The sequence below is a fragment of the Lygodium microphyllum genome, chromosome 18, assembly GCF_053477565.2.
Source record: "Lygodium microphyllum isolate KBCC chromosome 18, Lygodium_microphyllum_v1.1.10, whole genome shotgun sequence".
Lineage (NCBI taxonomy): Eukaryota > Viridiplantae > Streptophyta > Polypodiopsida > Schizaeales > Lygodiaceae > Lygodium > Lygodium microphyllum.
In genome coordinates this window covers 3,972,869-3,977,261 of record NC_141152.1, presented here as the reverse complement: position 1 = coordinate 3,977,261, position 4,393 = coordinate 3,972,869, and the positions used below count along the sequence as shown (strand labels likewise).

The 4,393-nt window shown below is 43.7% G+C and overlaps 1 pseudogene; it reads left to right on the top strand.

Moving 5' to 3' along the window:
• Positions 1–216: 216 nt before the first annotated feature.
• Positions 217–1,927, top strand: LOC148020520 (uncharacterized; annotated as a pseudogene).
• The last annotated feature ends 2,466 nt before the right edge of the window (positions 1,928–4,393 follow it).

Here is a 4,393-nt window from a genome sequence, read left to right as displayed (position 1 = left end):
GCAGAGAGAGAGTGCATGCGCGCACCCGGATAGGCAGGGTCCAAACGGGCATTTTCTACCATAGACCACATCTTCACTCTCCATTGTATGATCGACCAAACACGAGTGAAGAAACAAAGATTGTATTGTTGCTTTGTGGATTTCCGCAAAGCCTTTGACACGGTCCTGAGAGAGAGGCTTTTCAGATGCCTACTTGATCTGGGGGTGGATGATGACATGATGTGGGGTATTTATGCACTATATGAGCGGGTTACTGGCAGAGTCAGATGTCCGGGAGGTATATCAGATCCCCTTGTGAGCACCATTGGTGTGAAACAAGGATGCCCACTCTCACCAACTCTATTTGGGCTATACATTGATGAGATAGCAGAGTTTATTCAACAGCGAGCCGGTGGAGGTAAAGATCTCAGTGGAGCCACAGTTCATATCTTACTATATGCAGATGACAATGTGTTGGTCTCAGATTCACCTCAGGGATTACAGCAGCATTTATTAGCATTGGATGATTTTTGCATACAGAGAGGCATGACAGTGAACCTTGGTAAAACCAAGGTTCTTATATTCCATACATTAGCTCAGATACGCAGACAGAGTATTTTCATGGCAGCAGGAGGGAGTATTGAGGTCACTGGATCATATGTATATTTGGGAGTCACCTTTATAGCAGCTTCAGGGATTTTCTCGATGACACAGGCAGCTCGTGACCGCCTCACTAGAGGATACTCAGCATTGGCTCTTATGGAGCGACAGTGTCATCAGGCACATTTCCAGGAGCCCCGCACCAAGGGGTGGCTCTTTGATACTCTATTCACTCCAGCACTGATGTATGGAGCAGCTATATGGGGGCCAAGCCTTGCCGATTATGTATGGACATTGATGGAGAGACCTCAGGTGATCATGATATCTAGATTGATTCGGAACAAGGCCTCAGTCCCACATGACATTGTGCGAGCAGAGCTTGCCACACCGCCCATGCTAGTCGAGGCATTATTTCAGACAGTCTGCTTCCTACATAGATTTCAAGATATGGACAGAGGTCGCATTGCATACAAAGCATATATGGCATCTCAGGAGATGGCTCGAGCGGGGGATACCACATCATGGTATGCACAGACTAGAGCTTGGTTTGACAGACATGGGCTGGACATTGATAGACTCCCACCTCTTCTATATGATACTTAGGCTCCCACTTACACCCTCTCTCTCTTTGAGAGGAACAGAGTCATCAGACAGGAGATATGGCATATTTATATACACATGGGTCAGCCCTACACAGCCACTGCCACCGAAGATGGCACATTATTATACACAGTTCTTGAGCATATCAGAGCAGGGATTCATAGGGATTCCGAGATACATGCAGATCTATATGCCACATCGATTGAGAGTTCTTATTGGACAGCTCAGGGTATCATCACATCAGCTTATGATTGAGAGTGGCAGAGCCAGTGGCATCCCATGGGAGGAGAGGATATGCCCCCTCTGCAGATCAGAGGTGGAGAGTGAGGAGCATTTTGTTCTCAGATGCCCGGCATACTCAGAGTTGAGATCTAGATACACAGTGAGCAGCTCACTTCAGGGATGTATGACTAATATGGATCAGAGATCATTTGGCCGTTTTCTGGGAGAGGCATGGCACATCAGAGAGCAGAGCACACAGCGGGTCCCAGTCAGAGAGGGGCCCACCCAGACGACTATTACACAGTTCTTTCATACAGAGAGAGTGAGAGCTACTGTACCAGCCTCCAGCCAGACCTCCGGGCTCACACTACAGTAGGCTGAGGACCAGCGTACCCGACGCCGCACGAGGATCCGTGGGTTTCGTATCCCACAGCCACACCGACAGGAGATCCGGAGGATTCTTGATCTACATCAACAGCAGACTGAGATCCGACGACACTCGACACATTGGATCTCAGATCTCTAGTTTGCTCTTTCTCCACTGTCGATGTACCACATCCTGCATCCAGGAGGGATCACCTACTATTAGCGACTTCGACGACTGCTACTACATCCCAGGATAGTATATCTCCCTGCATCTGTTACATATACACATCGCACCACTTTATCACAGCCGACAGTTGTTCCCCTATCACAGTCGACATTTGTTCCCCTTTTGTAGCCATTATCTGGAGTACCAGAGCTACATACGCACATACACATACACGACACTTATCACACTCATAGCACCGTATTTTCAATTTCCAATTTTTAGCTTTTCATTTAGCACTTTTATTTTGGATAGCTGGACCTCATCAGTTGTATCACAGTTTGTCTCATAGGCCAGTTTTGGTCTTTAGAAGACGTTAATATAACTTTCTCTCTCTCTCTCTCTCTCTCTCTCTCTCTCTCTCTCTCTCTCTCTCTCTCTCTCTCTCTCTCTCTCTCTCTCTCTCTCTCTCTCTCTCTCTCCTTCTTCTCTCTCTCTCTCTCTCTCTCTCTCTCTCTCTCTCTCTCTCTCTCTCTCTCTCTCTCTCTCTCTCTCTCTCTCTCCTTTTCTACTTCTTCCTCTCTCTTTCTTTATTATCCTCCTATCCCTTCCTACGTTCTCTTCCTCTTTTTCCCCTCTATCTTCTCTTCTTATTTCCCTTCTTCTCCTCCTCTTCTTCCCTTCTTCTCCTCCTCTCTCCATTGTCTTTTCATTTCCACTATTCTCTCCCTCTCTCCTCTTTTTCTCTCAACATGTAAAGATTAAGGCTTTTTTCTTAAGCCTTAATTAATGCTCATATAGCCTTAGTCAGAGAGGCTATTATTACCCTCACTGCTCAATTTTATGGCTACCATAACCATGGGGACTCTCCCACCCCCTCTCGATGTTGATTTGTCTAATTATGTTTGTGTGGTGTGCAAGGGGCAATGTCGAGGTGGTGGCAAAAATTATTGCCTCTTTCTTTTTTTCTTTTAAAAAGCTTTTAAACCTTTAAAACTCCCCCCTTTCTCAAGCCCTTTTTCATACTTAGGTGGCTTGATTTACTTCAAGAGGGAGATCTTTTCTGAGAACTCAGCATCCACATTTATAGAAGGTGCCTAGTAATTAAGACAATATCATCTCCTTAGGATAGCTTCAAATCTTTCACTCTGAAACTTGTAAGTCAAAATATTAAGGAAACAAACTATAGGATATTGCTAACTTGTTCATTTTGTTTCACTCTGATACCATGTGTAATATGCTCAACTAAGGAGCCCTTAATGGTACAATTTAATGGTCCATTGAGAGACTTTTCTTGAGTGACACTGTTTGGTACTCTTTAGAATAACATGGGTTTTGTTGCCTAGTCTCTCTCAAGTCCACTTCGCAATGGAAGGTTTCGACTGGAACCTGTAAGGATCAATTTGGATATGGGTCCCTAGAGCAAGATAAGGTCACCTAATAGCTTATATTGCATCAGTCTTTGGGCCATTGCATTTGCAAGTCAACTCAAACCAAAGAAAATCAATGTTGCACTTCATTTATAATGAGTGAGAAACGAGGGGGAGCAATATGCATTGACCCCTCTACCTATAGGGTATAGTCTCGACTCCGTTCTCTCTAAAATACCATTGATTGAGCCTTTTTTTAATTATCGCACCTTAAAGAAAAACTCTTGGCTCACTAAGACCACCCATCCATTAGATGGAACCATCAAGGGCTTCACCCTCGCGCTTTTCTCAAGACTGTGTTTTAGTTATTTAATTAACCTAGCGTATTTATCTTTGATATGCAAAGGTATCTTTCTTAATTAGGCATTAAACACTCATTCCTTCACATAATTTACTATCATTGACATAAAGACAATACCAAACAATCCTTTGAAAGCAACTGCAAAACAATATATTTATCTTACAACTTCTCCAAGTTGCAATGTCACCCAGACTCTTGTCCAAATCTCATGGCACAAGATCCACCAATCTACTCTTATCTAGCATCAAGACCTTCCAAGAAGTCCATCTTGGGCTCATAGGGTTAGACCAAACCTTAACAAACCCAAGGAATTTACGGCCAGAGCCCCCTACTAGTAGCCTTATCACCTCTTAGCCTAATGTCATCCCTATGAAGAGACCTCTTGCATTTGGGGCTGATCCTAGCCTTCAACGTGGTCAAACCATCCCCTTAGTGAAGGGCTCTTGCTATTAATCTTGGGGGAGGTTTAGTACATAACCAAAAATCTACCCATGAGGGCATAAGAACTTTTGTGTGAATACACAACCAAGGCAATTAGCCTATCATTTATAGCTAGGAAAACGTTCATTTTTCATCATATCTATCCAACAACCACTTTGAATATTCCATTAAAAATCAAACTTTTCTCAAAACACAACTTTATTGACCCAAAACAATGTCATTTGGATACTTTGCGAAAGAAGGTACAATCCACAACAACTTATTTTTTCCTTAGAGTGCAGTCATAAAGTG